This window comes from Alosa pseudoharengus, unplaced genomic scaffold (genome assembly GCF_046254945.1).
Source record: "Alosa pseudoharengus isolate Yale_2024_CS ecotype anadromous, Long Island Sound unplaced genomic scaffold, YU_APseudo_1.1 YU_APseudo_1.1_scf_23, whole genome shotgun sequence".
NCBI classification, from domain to species: domain Eukaryota; kingdom Metazoa; phylum Chordata; class Actinopteri; order Clupeiformes; family Clupeidae; genus Alosa; species Alosa pseudoharengus.
In genome coordinates, this window is record NW_027468685.1 from 3,512,096 (window position 1) to 3,528,142 (window position 16,047).

Here is a 16,047-nt window from a genome sequence, read left to right on the forward strand (position 1 = left end):
TAACCATGGACCTCATGGTTGCAAAATGCAAGGGAACATGAATCAGCATATTATTTGCACAAACAATAACGGAGAGTAGCTCTTCAACTTTGCCCGTTAAAATGTGTATGAACAGTCTCGCAACGCATTTCATGAAGGCCCTTTTGGACATGTCAGTTATTTGCACCACTGGGTAAAACGGCATTTTGTTTTAGACTACTGGTATTTAATTTGTGCATTGACAATAAAGCTGAATATCATTTGAACTAGATGACTAAACTTATGCATATGTAGAAGAAGAAACATTCACAAAAATCCATGACATGACCTCTCTTCTTGATAGCTGTTGAAAACTGCATGGAACTGACAGGGATTGTTTTGTTTAATAATAAATAAATAAATACATTATGCTGCTACCTTCTGCTTTTCCCAAATACAATGTAGCCTACAGGTGTACCTTTCATCAGTCCAGTTGCAATGGATGGACTGTGATGAACTGCCCTACTTGTGATTGTTTAGAGATTTTAAAGGTTTTATAACAATTTTACAGATTTTTTGGCCCAGAAACAAATCAATTCACCTTTGCAGCGCCAGTAGGCTACTTTGTGTGCGGAATGTGTGCAAACACACATTCCAAACAAGCATACACAAAAGTTTCAAGAGTGGGGGATGGAGTAGAAGATGGAGACAAATTCATTAATATGATTTATTTTCGCGGAATGGATGTGCAGGACTGAGCGGCGGTCATATTTTGTACCGCTACGCGGTACATCTAGTTACACGGCTACTTGCCATGATATGACTCTTTACATTTAATTGTTGCTGACCGTTTCGTGGTGGCTTTTGCTGAGAAACTAGTTTGATAGACAGATAGATACTTTATTGATCCCCAAGGGGACACACAGCTGAACTAGAATCAAACATTCCTTACAATACAGCTGATCAACTGTCTGCTTTCACTTTTAAATGAAGTATAGTATAAGTATATATACTCTTTTGATCCCGTGAGGGAAATTTGGTCTCTGCATTTATCCCAATCCGTGAATTAGTGAAACACACTCAGCACACAGTGAACACACAGTGAGGTGAAGCACACACTAATCCCGGCGCAGTGAGCTGCCTGCTACAACGGCGCTCGGGGCTCTCATCAGTGTCTTGGTGCCTTGCTCAAGGGCACTTCAGCCGTTCCTACTGGTCGGGGTTCCAACCGGCAACCCTCCGGTTACAAGTCCGAAGTGCTAACCAGGAAGCCACTTCTGCCCCTAGGCCACGGCTGCCCCGACAGTTAGCAGGCATGAAAACTCCTCACCTTTCGCCGTTTTGAATCCAAAATAGGGGACTTACGTGGTTCGCGCAGATCCGATGAGAAAATATTGTGGGGGGGGGGGGGGGGGGGGGTATGGGGTTCCAACTGAGTTTACAAATCACGCTCAGACGCGAACGCATCTTGATGCGTTGTGAGACAAGAGCCCAATTAAAAACGTGTCTGATCCAGCAACGATTATGTGAATGCAGCCCCTATGCATTTAACCTATTAAACAGTGGAAGCTATTTTTTTTTTGCCGCGGATGCAACGCGAACAGAACGCTTGCGCTGGAATAGCCTCCCTGTTTGTGTACAGTCTGAAATGTCAGCTGGAATGTGAACCCGGCGAGGAGAAATGCTTATTGATGTCACAGGTGGGCTAGTTGAAACTTTCAACTTCTGTCAGAAAAAGACGTTGAGATTGGTGTAGCAACGTAGCATAGGCTGTTAAAGTTAGCGATGTTGGACAGAAATATAGACATAACGAGTTCATTTGATGAAGAATACGTGCAGTTTGAGCCATCTAGATCGACAAAAGGTGAAGCAAATTGGCATAGTCTACTTTATCAGTATAGCAAAGGCTAATGTGAATAACTAAATAGTTGAATTAAATGCTCCTAAACTGGGCTAGTGCGTTTTGTCGAGTTCAGAGACAAAAGCAGTGTTTGACAGGGTAATGCTGTCTTTTAAGAAACGTTCAGTGGCCTGATCAGTAGGCCTAGTCTGTGTCTACAGGGTTTAACATGTAATGTGAACACTGTTCACACAACTTTATTGGTTGGTTAAACACACTAGCACAATGTCACAATCTGTAAGTAGCCTATAGGCTGCAGGTTAAAACATTTCAAACCAATTTTACAAATTAAAGCCTAGTCTACCCTACCCAGTTTATTTATTACCTGGTTTGGTCCAAATATTCAGACTTATCTTATTCAGACTTATTCTAATAGTCTACTATGAATGTCCATTAGGCCTATGAAATCTTCAGAAATGTCTGATAACTTCAGGCACAAAGAAATAAATAAAGAAAGAAAACTCATGTAGATTACTGAGGAGGAGAGGAGGGCCAGGCTGAAGCATGTTGCCAAACAGCGCAAGTGGGCCCCTTCACACTTAGGCCCAAGCCAAAAAGAAGAAATAAAGGTATTTTTTTGTAAAAATTAGTCATTTTGTAGTTTCTTTATAAAGAAAACAGCCAACTTACTCCATGGAAGCTATGCACTATTGGCAACAATGTCAATCGCGCTTGTTTTGCTATGAAACGGCCATTTCCCTCTTTGCGCGCCCTTCTCACCTTTTTCACCCCTGACCCGTTTTCATGCCTGAGTTAGGCAAACGCATTTGCACACAGCTGTTGCAGAAGCGAGCTTGTGAGCATGTTTAAGGGGGCACCAGGATACCAGGAAGTTCCAATGCAAGAAGTGACCGGACTACTTGCGGAGTGATATGAAAGACGTGAATCTGTAGCACAAAACCTGTTGACATTGACAGCGGTAATTATATGTTTTCAGCGGTAATTACATGAAAATATTTTACCGTAGAACATTGGGAAATCCCATTCAAGTCAATGGACCGTTCTACTAGCATTGTGAAGAGCCGTGTAATAAATACATGTATTTTTCAACACACTTAATACTCAAATTGTGACAAGCCTAAATGTTTATCCTAGGATATGAGTGAATGGAGTCTGAGTACTTTCATTGGAGTTACTCCATTGGATTTCCAACCCAAATCACAATGCTGTTTGACTGACCTGACTGAGAACCATCAAGTTCCACAAAAGATCCTCGAAAAAAAAATCGAAATGGAAAGAAATCCCAAAAGGAAGTTAGCCTTGCAGAAAGAACTTGACAGATACAAGCAAGTAAGACATCAAAGTCATTCATATTTACAGCCACGATAAACATTAAGGTGTAAATGTTACCTAATAATCCACAATGACAACATTCTCATCTCATCCCACAATTAGGTAAATGTTTAATTTCCATGACATGAAGATGCTTGATATTTAATAAAGCATCATAGATGATAACCTTGCTTTATCCCTCAAACAGACAAGAACAAGCTTTGGCAAATCTTTGGAGGAGTTTTACGAACATTGCGGTATTGGGGCTATTCCTGATTTGAGCAAGTCAAAGGTGACTAGATGGCAGGACATCAAGCATGTGATGGACCACTTCAGAAAAATTTTACAGGATGTGCATGAAGATCAGGTATAGTGTTATTCATTTCAATTCAAAACATTCCAGCAAATAGTTTTGTGCTTATAAGAATATATATATTTATTGAAATGTAAGTATGTTTATTCAGGGGTGTCAGTGTGTATTTTTCTACATTTATTTTCTGTCAGTATGAGAAAATTATATGTAAGCAAGATTACACAAAAGTGCCTTGACCACTAGGTTGCACTATAGAGTTAAAAAGATCTCCTAACGCAGGGGTTATCCATTCAGTTGCCGGGACTCCATAGTGAATACTATCAAAGGCCCGCTCAGTAAAACTAAATGCATACATTTAGAGTAACCATGTAAAATTAAATGAGCATAAGAGAAAGTAATAATTGAATAAAAAAAATCACATCATTAACAAATGTCTCTCTCTGCAGCTGGAGGTTGCACTCAGTGCCATTCCATCCTTTGTGCATGTCATCGAATCAGGATTGGAGCTCAATCAGTAAGGATTTACTTTCCTTTTCCCTGCTCTCCATGGACCTTCATGGCAATGATGGGTTAATGGGTTAATTGGCTGTGGACTCCTGAAATCCACACCGCCTGTATCAGTGTATAATTAGAACTAGATGCTATTCAAACCCTGGTGTATATAGCAATGTGTGCTATTTACACCCTGGTGTTAGTACTGATGTGTGTTGGTTTTTTTACACCCAATGTGTGCTATTTACCGTATTTTCCTATATAAGTCGCTCCGGAGAATATGAATCGCATCAGTCAAAATATTGTTGGTCTGAGCTTTGGAGGTGTAATGGTTGGCTGAGGAGAGCTGGACCGAAGGCAAATAGCAGAGAGGCATGCTTAGAAAAATCCAGGAATCTTCTATATAAACTTAGGAAACCACGATACACCATCAACCTAACAACGTCAATGACCGACAAAGACTGAGGGGAAACAGAGGGTTTAAATACACAGGGGTTAACAGGGCACAGGTGAACAAGGGAACAAGAGATAGGTGGAAACCATAATTAAACTAACAGAGGATCGAGTGAGGGGTAGAGACACAAGCACATGGAACAGAGACACATGGCAAACAAACAAAGGAGCACAAGACACAGAAAGTAAACAAAGCAAACAGGAAGACACAAGAGGAGCAGACATGATAGAAAAAACACTAGACAAGAAAAGACAGAACAGGCACGGACCCTTACAGGTGGGGACACTACCCAGCACCATTTCCTTAGTAACCGTTATCACGGTAATACAAATCCAGATCCAAATTTAGTTCCTATGCAGAGGTGTGTACAGCTGTGCATGCAATGACCATCCTGAGGGGTATTTCACAATGGCAGACTTAAGACATCCAAGATAAGTGATAAAGCGAGGTTTTACATAGCGTTGTCTGGTCATCCTAGCTCAACTCGTTTCACTAATGCCAATCCAGGATGAGTAGGAGCGACTATGTCAAGCTAGGTGTAAGTAATTCAGGATGTGTGTGCGTTCTTGTTTCTGCTCCAAAGTGCCCACGGTTGGAATAAAAAAGACGCGGAAAATAGCGTCATTCACACAAAGTGGACAACCGCTTTTGATATAGACTAACAATGACGCAAAGTTGTCCTTTTTGGAATAGGGAATCATGGCTATTTCTGTAAAACAGCAGGAGTAGCGTGGTAGACCAACTGAATGCAAATTTACGTATGCACCCACGTGTGAGTGCTTCCTTGTCTCGGCACGCAACGTCATTAAGAAAGCGCTTGCCACTGCAAGGATGCACATAGTATGATATACCTTAATATTATAGTTGAAAATACCTTCGAAAACTTGCCCCTCCACTTCCAATCAACTACAGTAGGCTATTCATCAAACGTCTATCAATAAAATAAGCAAACAATGAGTACCTAGGCCTATGTTAATAATTTTAAAATGCTATCACAATTAAAATAATAACCATATGGTAGTAGGCAGACAATCTGTTTTGTTTTGCAAGCAAATACATTTAGCAAAATGGAATAAAGCTCCTTAAAATTAGCACGGAGGTCTGATGTGAATGACAGCTAGCTGAACCAATAAGACGACATAATTACCATTAGAATTAACTTCGCTTGGCTGTTAGCCTGGTTGGGACCAGGCTAAGTGCAGAGAATAAATCCCCATGGTAACTTATGTGCCATCTCTTTTGTGAAACCAAGTCAAGGCTACATTCATCCAGGATAACCTAAAAATCCCAGCTTAATCCCTTATCTAGGTTTTGTGAAATACCCCTCTGATCTCAGGAGCTCCATTTTATTTACTTGCAGATCAGTCTGGCTACTTGTGATGGAGAAAATTAGGAGTCGTTTGCCAAACGAATGGCCAATCAGCGTTGGTTTTGAACAGCAGGGGTAGCCTAGCTTCTGGTTGTATTTTCGTCGACGCTCTGTTAGTATGTCATACGCTTCTGATCGTTGATCTGATTGGTTGATTTGGCCCGTCTATCACCAACATGTGGTGATAGACAGATGTTTTTTTCAATCGGCTAACCAGTATTTTCGCCCCTTCCCAAAAGTTTTCCAACAGAAAGTTCCCAGATGGGTATGCCGAGCAAATGCGAAGCAATCCATCTGGCAAGGTCCCCCAAAAAGGAAAATCTCATGTCACATGTATTCTGTGCTTTTTGCAGCTACTCTTCCTCTCAGAAGGAGAACAGTAGAGTCAGAATAGGGGGGCTTAACAGTGTTGGCTTACTTAGACCCAGAAGAACAATTATCAAACATGATTTTGTTTAGTGTTAGATTAACTTTAATACTGTGACATAGGCCCAATTTCTGAAAACATGAATCCAGTAGAGATCATCTTAGTCTGTAGTTTTTCCTGTGTTTGTGTTTCCGTCATGCACCAATTCTGGTGCTGACAGTCCTCGTTCACTGAATTTATTGTGGTCAGGAAACAGTCTATTGTCCCTTTGCCCATATATCTCCCTCTTTCAGCATCATTGATGGGATAAAGAAGATGAAGGATTTTCATGAAGAGACCATGAAAGCTACTTGCACGTGAATTGTCATTCCTTCTCCAGTCTTGATAGGCTCTTTGGGTTAGTTTATTGCATTATGTTCATGTTACGTTGATGAAATGTTAGGTAGACAACTTGAAAAAAAAACATTGACCTCAACTACATTGTTGTTTTAATGAGTAGCAGTGTCAGGTGAATACATTTATTTTTTTTCTGATTCTATTACATGCTGTTTCGAAAAGTATTTAATCATTAATTCTACATGGTCAACACTGCTAACTCAGCATGTATACTATTGTCTGCCATTTTACTTGCAGTAAAGATTGTAATGATTTATCTCCCCTGTATTTACTTTGGAAGTGTTTAAGGTTCATACCATTTCTTTGATGTTTAAAATGATAAAAACTGACCATGTCTGTTTTTTCTCCCACAGTACGCAGACCCATCCTGGTCTCCTGTCTGCACACCTTCAAGTGTAACTCCAGAGTACATACAACCTGGTTCTGTTTACGGTTGACAAGTTCAAACTTTTTTAATTGAGAGCAAAATTACATTAATTGGTGGGGTTTTGAGCAAGACCATTTTGCATTAACACTGAATGGGCTGACAGTGAAGGCAGCTAGCACGTCAAAAAACAAACGCTACTGTATTTTATACCACTGACAATGCTCAAAATATAATTAGAATAGAGATTTATTGTCATTGCACAGTAATACAGCGAAATTCAGTAACTACACGTCTGTGGTAATGTGGTAAGGGTCTTTACAGACAAACTGAAGTATTGTAAACTTTGAAAGTGTACAGAGAGGTTATAACAAGACCTGTATCTGGCCGAAATAATACCTACAGTAGCTTCTGTTCCTGGCAACATACCCAGCTTCTGTTCCGGTAGCATTAAATCAGGGGGCGTGTTCGATCTGTTTAAACAGGTATGTTTGGATTGTAAGATTCAGTCAGATTTGCTCTCAATCAAAAGTTCCAACTTTTGTAAACTACTGTAAACAGACCCTCAGTCGTTTGTATTCTGGAGTTACACTTACACTTCCTTCGGAACCAAGTATCCATCTATCTATCTATTTCAATCAATCAATCAATCGTCCTGAGAGAGCCTAATTCATGTGCTTCGCCAAATATGATGATCTCATCCCGAGTGTGATTTTTGCGTGACATTTTACTGGAATGTTTTTAATATCTGGGTTCTCCCTGGTGGCCTGTATTGTGATATCTGGGTTCTCCCTGGTGGCCTGTATTGCTCATTAAAACATCTTATACTACTATAACTACTGTTGTGTCTGCTTTTGAGTCCAGAACATTACACCCCTGGCCTCACTGGCCGTGACACATAAATGGCCAACAAATTGAAGTTTGTAATTTGTTGAAACTCTTCACTTGTTTTTTTAAAGCAACACCAAATAACTTTTCCTCTGTCGCACGCACTATTTGTTTATCCAGCACCAGCTTTGCAAATAACAATGTCCACAGACTAATAGAATAGGTAGAATATGTTGCATGATTTTATGAAAATGTTATGATCTGCTACGAGTACCCACATACCGCCTACCATGGCCAAAACTGGTATTATGACACCTGTCAAGCTGTGGCTAGTAATTTAGCATGCTAATTCAGGTTGATATCTCTGCAGCACTATACCTTGTCATTTTTTTAATGACATCATCGCCCTTATTTCTTCTCATTCTTTTGATGCGTGTAGCTCATTTTTTGGATATTTTTACCTCAATTCTTTAACACTTTGCACAACAGGATATTAATGTTATGAAGAAAAAATTAGTTAAATAAGTATGGTCTGCAGGTGTCAGTCTACAGCTTCGTTAGCATAGATAAATTGTTATTATTAGAAGCAGCTGCCATTGCAACTTTCTTTCTCAACAGTGAGTTTTTAAATTATGGATATACTCAAGCAAGTCTTGACTCTTTATGAACAAACCACAAAGCAATAGTGAAATTTCGTTAAATAAATTTTCTGTTAGGCTATGTGATGACACACCATTTTACTATAGGCCTTTGCTATTCAGTTCACCATGCTGACTTTTTCAAAATCAAATACTAGTTTGTGTTCTTTCTGGATTTAAATGGCATTCAGAAGGTCAATGAGAAAGTCCACGTTTCACGTTTTCATATTATGACTGGAATGAAATAATAGATACATCAGACTCTGTAAAAAATGTGTGTATATGGATGAATGGTGATTAAAAGGGGTGTGGGCCGTAGCCCATTTCATGGATGATTGTGGAAATATGCTAAAGCAGAAGGATTTCTGTATGAGATTTAACCTTAACTGTATAGCAAAGAAGTACAGTAACATTTATTATTATTATTTATTTAAAGAGGAATGCCTCTTGAGATGTGGCATCTCTTTTTCGAGAGGGTCCTCGATAGGACTGGACAAAGACAAAGGTACAAGGACAAGATACTACAGTACAGTATACAACATACAGTACACATTCACTCACATACAGCCCCCTTCCCCCACCCCCAACCCAACAACTCCCATTCCCTAATAATACATACATATCAGGGCTCTACACTAACATTTTTTCCAGGAGCACTTGTGCCCCCAAGTTAAAAAATTTAGGAGCACAGACAAAAATTTGGGAGCACAGTCAGTTCTGTACTTAACTTAGACATAATCTAACATTACACTGCAGCTAACAGTTAAACATGCCAGTGCACCAATTGCGAATATTAAGAATGACTGACAACATTTAGGCTACAGGAAACAGGATTTTAAAGATCAGTGCCTACTTTATTTTCAGTCTGTTTTATTTTCCTACATTTTGTTAATGTAAAATAATATAATACATTGCCATATTTGCATTTAGCCTGTATATCAAGTATCCTGCCAAATGTAGGCTAATTTATTTATTTGTGAATCCACCTGTAACTAATCCAAATATGCCCATGTGACCTATCTGACTGCATACTGCCTAATACTACTACTAAAACAGTCAATTTTCTCTTCCACAAAACATAGTCTAATCAAGGATATATATATATTTTTATACTTTTATTTTTTTATTTGAAATATCTGCATTGATGGGGGCAGTAGCCAAACGTTAGGCCTACACTCGTTTTGCACTTAAGCTTGTATTCGGTGTAAACAAACAAGCATGCGTGGAAGCTTGGAGTTGTCAGTAGCGTTCTACCTTTGAATAAAATGGGAGTATTACGGGAAGCTACTTTTATGCCTGTTCGCTACAGCTATATTTACCATATTGCAGCCAATACGTCAACTGGGCTAAAAAGCATGTTAGGTTACCTTTCCTTCTCTCACTGCATTCTCAGAATCTTATCCTGTTCCTCCTATATCCGATTAATTCGGTGGATAGAAGGCGGAAGAACTAATTTCTTCAATCTTTTCATCTTGGCTGGCTAGTCTAACTTTCCGCTTTCTCTGCGCGCTCATGGATTTCATAGAAGCGACTACTACTATCGAGTCCCAACGCGAAACTGCTAACGTTGATGGGAGGTGTAGTTTTATGCTGCATTCGCGACGTGATTCTATGGTTTGCACCAGTACTGTTTCTCGATGTTGCGGTGTATTTTGTAGACAAACATTGACATGGTTAGAAGTCATTCGCACCAGTGTGCCTAAATATTTTTTTGCACTCGCACGTCATCATTTTTACTCGCATATGCGAGTGAAATGGGCGCACTGTAGAGCCCTGCATATACACATATATACAGCAAGCATACATCTACATATCCACATATATACATACAGAGACACATATATGCATGCGCACAGTACATACATCCACATATACGAAAATATAGACACGTACGCTCACATATCTATAACAGAGCATATTGACAGATCAAAGACACACAAAAAAGCATTAATGAAAACAATTACAACGGTTACTTGCTTTCAGATATGTGAACAAAGATGTCTTGAAGCGACTCAAAGATGTAATTGATCTTAAGGCCCCAGGCAGGCTATTCCAGTCAAAGGGAGCCTTGTATTTAAATCAACGCCTGCCGCTTTCTTGTGGTACTGTAAATAATAGATATTCGGTGTGCCTCAAACTATAGGTTGCTTGGTAAGGTATTAAATGTTGTTGCAGGTAGAGTGGATAACTAAGATGTATGCACTTAAAAATAAGCTGGAACCAATTAAACTGTCTCCTGGCGTTGGGTGACAGAATATTCAATGAATCATACAGGATACAGTGATGCGTCCTGTATGAACATTTCAACACAAATCTGCAAATGCTATTAAAGACAACAGTCAAAGGCTTAAGACAAGTCTCAGTGGAGTTCTGCAGTTCAGCATAGTCTATAATTGGAAATAATAATTGCTTCACAATTCTCAACCTGATCTGCTGTGTAAAACAATTATTGAAACGATACAGCATCCTTATATTACAATTCAACTTTCTTATAGTATGACTGATGTGGGTTTTATAGGAAAGTTGAGAATCAAGCCAAAAGCCCAATTATTTAAATTCATCAACTCTGCCAAGAGCGGTGCCATCTAAAAAGTTAATTGACAAGTTTGTTTGTTTAACAGTAGATCTTGTTGGGAAAAGCATACAGTATGATTTCTTTTTATTCAACAGGAGGTCATTACATTCACTGATAAAAATATTGAGCCTGATCTACTTAAAAAAGGTAAGGCAACTTTTTGCATCAGATTAATATGTAGTTAAAGCAAGGCTAGTCTTTGTATAGGTTACTTAATTTCTTGTGTGTAAGAAATGAGTTTTGTAAGTAAAGTCAATATTAATTTATCAAGTAAATTCAACTTAATCTTTCAAGTAAAGTCAACTTAGTTTTGTAAATGACTGAATCTTATTTTATGAGTAAATTCTACTTAATTAAACTAAGTTGACTTTATTTGCAAAGTTAAGTAGACTTTACTTCCAAAACTCATGTCTTACATTCAAGAAATGAAGTAGCCTATACAAAGACTAGCCTTGCATTATATACATAATCATCTGATGCAAAAAGTTGCCTTACCTTTTTTAAGTAGATCAGGCACAAAATTTTGTATCATAGATGACTCTAGTGTTTCCCACCGGATTTCTGCATGCCTTAAGGATATTTCAGCTTGGATGAAAGATCGGCACCTTCAGCTTAATCTCTCAAAAACAGAGTTTTTGGTGTTTCCAGCTAAAACAGCTATTCCCCAACAGATTAACATCCAGCTTGACTCAACTTCACTGACCCCAACTAGATCGGCACGAAACTTGGGCGTTGTAATTGATGACCGACTTAACTTCTCTGAGCATATAGCTTCTATTGCAAAATCATGTCGGTTTATGCTTTACAACATTAGGAAGATTAGACCTTATCTGACACAAGATTCCACACAACTTCTTGTTCAGACCATGGTCATCTCTAAGCTGGACTATTGTAATTCACTATTAGCTGGCTTACCCGCTTGTGTAACAAGATCATTACAGCTGATTCAAAATGCTGGAGCACGCCTGGTCTTCAATCAGCCAAAGAGGACACATGTAACTCCTCTCCTAGTTACTCTCCATGACCATTGGCTCCCTATAGTAGCCAGAATTAAATTTAAATCTCTCACTTTGGCCTATAGGACACTAACTGAACTGCTCCTAGTTATTTTAATTCAATAATCAAGCCTTACATCCCCAACCGCCCACTGCGGTCTTCTGGTGAGCGTATGTTGTGTCGACCAGTCATGAAAACTGGGTCTAATTCCAGACTCTTTTCTTCAGTGGTTCCATGTTGGTCGAATGAACTGCCCAGTGCTCTCCGTTCCTGTGGTAGTTTTGGGTCGTTTAAGAGGGGTCTAAAGACATTCCTATTCAACATATACTTAGTTGTTTAAGCGCTTATGTGTTATGGTTTATATAATGTTGTTTTATTTTAATTGGGCTGTTAATTAATTTGACATTATTGTTTATTATTGATATTCTCCTTAATGTAGTCTTAGCATGTCATTGTTTTTATATTATTGATTGAATTGACATTATTGTTTTATTATTGCCTTTCCCCTTTTTTACATTGCTTTTTATTAGGCTATTGATTGAATTGATATTATTGTGTACTACAACTATTCTCCTTACTATATTTGACCTACATTTTAATCTGTTCCCTGTTCAATTTTAAATATTATGTTGTTTTGTATTTATGTGTCGCTTTGGACAAAGGCGTCTGCTAAATCCATAACCATAACCATAACCATGTTTGGTCTACTTAAAAACTTAAGTATGTGTCATCTACAGTATGTGCAATTAGAATTTTCTTTGAGTCATTTTTTTTAAGAAGAAGAATCCCAGATTCTCTGATGTGAATGTTTTAAATTGAGAACTGGTGATCAGGACAAAACAAGACATTTTAGGTTGCAGCTTGGGCTTTGGGAAAGAGTGATCGATTTTTCACCATTTTCTTACGTTGTATGGACGAATCCACAAATCAATTTATCAAGACTATCGACAGATTAATTCATTGGTTGCAGCCCAACACTGGAAACTGAGCAACCCACATGAGTCAAACAATCTCAGATATAATTATGCATCTTAACCCAAAACAAGACTTGGAAGTCATTTAGCTCAAATAAATACATTTAATTAACAAAAGCCAAAAAAACAAATCAAAATACATTCTATTACAAACAAATCAAAATACATTCTATACACCATCTGTATAGATTTTAAGCTTGCAAACAGACCTTGAGATCATGGACTTTGGAGGACAGTTTTTGGTTTGCATCCTCTAGCTCTAGGAAGATCTTCTGAAAGACCTCAAACGTGTATTTCAGTTTATTAGGGTACCTCAGTTCCAAGGCATAGATAAGGCCCATCAGATAGGTGCAAGCATGTGCCACATCTGGGATACCAAAAAGGACTTTTGCTCCCTCGATGGCTATTCCAGCTTGCTTGGGGAGACCATCCCTGGCTTTGCTGACAACAGAGATGCCGAGGGCAAATGTAGTAATAGCTTCTTGGATGGTCGCAGCATCGTCGTCATTAAAAACCTGTGAAATACAATAACACTTATTTATTGTATAGTAATGTGAAGGATGCATAACTCTTTGTTCCCCTCTCCAAACAGATGATCAGATTGTTATGTGGTACTTTTGAGTAGTATTGTAGCTTAACAAGGGTGTCTACAGGTATCACAGAGTTCAATCAAATGCCATTTAAGGCCATTTTAAGTCAATTTGTTGGAGTAATTAAGCAATGCAGCTTAATACAGTATAAAGAGTATCATATATTTGGTTCTGTTAACTACATAATTATACAAATGGTTATACTTCAGTGTTATCAACAAACCCTAGGATATTCGTGTACATGTCACTAGATATCTGTGAGGATTTCCCATGTTTCACTACAGCATTTTTAATAATTAAATACTGAAATATTATCAGTACCACAATGGAAAAAAGTCCTGAACTTTGTGTTTTTTTTATTCTTGATTATACTTTGTGTCCTTCATGCATAGTAGTATCTTCTTTACCTGGTAGTCCTTCATTAACTCTCCAGTGTTTTCACCAAGGTAGAGTGTGAGTCCTCTGATCACAACTTCTCTTCGCGACTCAATTGTGTCGTCCTACAAAAATATGGAATGAGATTACTAATTAATACGAGAAATATGAGATTAATATAAAATATGAGATTACAGACATCAGAAAGCTACTACATACAATTAATTACTACCACACTGTTGTAAATACATGCCTCATTTAACATGTCAAGGGTCTCATCAAGTTTCTTCCCAACGGCTCCACCCTTCCTCCTGTACAGGCAACAGCTTGGGTGTGTGTTGGTCCAACTTGCACAGGAATGTGGATTGCAATAGCTTCAGTGTGATCCTGCAGAATTCCTTCCCGATCTGAGAGACCAAGAGATGTAGACAAGACATGGAGATGTAGAAACATAATGAGACAGACACACATGGGCAAGAGAAACAGAACAAAGACATGGACAAATTAATCCAAAGACCACACTGAATAAATCAGTCTGCTGGTTGCAGAACTGGTTACAAAAAGACCTTGCCTCTCATAGACTTAAGTCTTACATGTACATTTTTGGCCTTTCCTTATCTTACTAAACTTCGAGAAAGTTCTATAACATTTGATAGTTTTGACATGATATACTCGGTGTATATTAAATGTTACCTATTCCCAGGTATGATTACGTGTACCTTATATTTATTTTAAATGATGTAAAAACGGCAAACTTTCGTTACATTAAAAGGATATTGATGACAAAGGCTGCACTTTTAAGATTGACCATGGTTTAGAGGCCGTTTACACGACACCGCCGGGTGGATTTTCTCTTACCGCTTTCACACCTTTAACGACTCCGGCAAGAAAAAACCTCGCGTGTACACACAGAGGTGTAACCGGCTAAATGTGCTGTAGTGCATATGCCAGACCAGTCGATGGCGCCGCTGTGCAGAAGCTTCACGATATTTTCGCGTGACTCGCGTAGAAGAAAACATTGTTGAAACAGTTTGTTAAAGGAACACGCCACCCAATGTCAGTAGTAATATATGTTCTTACCTTAACTTTCACGAGTTGAGTCATACCTCTCCCGTGTCCGTACGTGCACTCAAACGCTCTGGTGCGCGGCTGGACTGTGTTAGCATGTTGCTATGCTAGCGGCCTTTGACGGCAACTAAGCGTAGAAGTAATCAAAAACATCCACGTTTTACCGACTTAAATACAGTTGCACGAGTAGTTGATAGAAATGCTACGGCCACGCAACGTGAAACGTGGCGATTTTCCAAGCGAATAAACCGGAGAACTACAATGTGTGGCGCAATAGCACTTGGGAGTACTTCGACCTAGCGTAGTAGTATTGTTAACACCTAATTGTAGATCCTATCCACCACAGAGTTTAGAATCCCTGCTGGATCGACCCTCAGCCTCTCCCTCCCCTCTGAGCGAGAGAGAGGCACACACACTAGAGATGCGCTGATGGGCTATTATTTCAACCATAACTGCATAGCAAAACTTATCATCCATCAGCCATCCATCAACACCAAAGTTTTTTGACCAATTTTCGAAACGGCACCCGCCCACCATCCGCTGGTTGTTTTAATGTAGGCTATATGGGTGATGCAGCGCTGCTGACATGAGGCTAGAAAGCCCTTGCCTGTTCTAGGAAGACTGATCCAATGCAGCAAATATATTAAAAGGCTAAAGTCGTACATTGGCTATGTTGTAGCCTATCCCCAGAATATCAGCAGCAAACTCAGTCTCTGTCTCGCAAAACAGTCTCCAAATAAAACGCACATCGCCCTGTTGCCTTTTCTGCCAGCTTGTGAAAATATATCGTCCAAAATGCTTGATTGCATTGCATTCTCCACATTTTTAGCTACATTTTCATGTACCACATCAGCATTTTTGTTCAGTGAATCTTTTGTAAATTGCTTTACAATTACCGTCGGGCCTATTGCCTGGCTTGCCTCAGCTTCGGTCACGTCCTTTTACAATTTTATCATTGTAATAAAAAACGCAATTTGCCACATAATTTCAACATGCTCCTGGCCTACTAATTAATGCCTATTGTACTTTATTTTTTGCAAAAAGAAAGAAATCCTTGATAAAATAACAAGTCATTCACATTATAGGCTACTTTACACACTGTTATGTCAGGGTGACTG